This window comes from Tupaia chinensis, unplaced genomic scaffold, assembly GCF_000334495.1.
Source record: "Tupaia chinensis unplaced genomic scaffold, TupChi_1.0 Scaffold000057_1, whole genome shotgun sequence".
Taxonomy (NCBI): Eukaryota; Metazoa; Chordata; class Mammalia; order Scandentia; family Tupaiidae; genus Tupaia; species Tupaia belangeri.
The window spans coordinates 992,290-993,467 of record NW_006159515.1 but is presented as its reverse complement, the minus strand read 5'-3'; the positions used below and the strand labels follow the sequence as shown (position 1 = coordinate 993,467).

The following is a 1,178-nucleotide window of genomic DNA, read 5'->3' as shown; positions in this document are numbered from 1 at the left end:
ATGTGTACTTGCAATCCCAGACTCTGGGAGGCCAAGACAAGAGGCTCTCAAGCTTTGCACCAGCCTGGGTAGCATAGTGAGAATGTGCCTGAGAAGGAGTTGGACAGGGTCAGTAGGTGGCATGCTGGTTAAGGCACTGGACTCCCACATGGTCAAATATGGTTTGAGTCCTGGATGCAGCAACTCAAAAATCATGCTGGGTGCCTATGCGTGCTATGCCTAAAATCCCAGGAGGAAAATTAATTGTGGCATGCCCATCTACTCTGGGAGGTGATTTCTCACTTTCCCTCTCATGGTCTCTTTCTATCTTTCTCCTGCACCCTATAGGGGAAAAAATTATTTAAAGTTTAATCTGTTCAAAAATTGTTATGATTATTTGCATTTAGAGTGCATATTATTTTTATTTCTTTAAATAAGAACAAGAGGGAGAGAAAGAGTGGAAGGGAGAGAATCAGAGATGGCATTGTGGACAGGGCCTTGCTGTGTCCCAGACTCCAAATGACTGAGGACTGCAGGCACGCAACCAGGCCCAGAATACTGAGGTTGGTCCAGAAACCAAACCCAGGCCTCCACGTGGCTCCAGTCTTGCTGGGCAGTGCTCTGAGGTCTGTTCCCTGCAGTTTGAATAACACACAGCCAAGTTTATTTCTCTGTTTCAATTAGCAATAATCGTGCCTCGGATAAACCTCATTGGCTACGATACTGCCACTGCACAAAGCTAAGTTTATTTCTCTGTTGAAAGGCATCCTTAAATATATGTTTTAATCTTTTGTTGTAAGAGAAAATGTTTGCTCTTCCTCTCCCTTCCTCTCCCTCTTTCGTACCTTCTCTTTTTTCCATGTAAGAAAACTCGAAGTGGCAGGCTTGGTAACAAACATGTAGAGCTTAATGGAAAAGACCAAGAAGATTGAGGGTGTAAAAGTGGTTAGAAAGGGAAAAGCAGACTAAAAGCAGAAGGAAGAAGACTAGAGAGGGAGAGAGAACGAGGAGCCACCACATCTGCCCCCGGGTGCCCACGGAGCCCCCGCTGCTGAGACCCCAGTCATACTGGGCCCCAGGACAAGGAGATACAGGAGGCAGGGCAGGGTCTGCATTCCGGAAGCTGCCAGTCCTCTGCAAACACAGGGCTGCAGCATTCTTAGTGGCTGAAGCACAAAACGGGCAGCACTAGATCTATC

The 1,178-nt window shown here is 46.9% G+C and overlaps 1 pseudogene; it reads right to left on the bottom strand.

Annotated features, from left to right (window-relative positions):
- Positions 1 to 606: 606 nt before the first annotated feature.
- On the bottom strand, positions 607 to 720 carry LOC114009977 (uncharacterized; annotated as a pseudogene).
- Between the last annotated feature and the right edge of the window lie 458 nt (positions 721 to 1,178).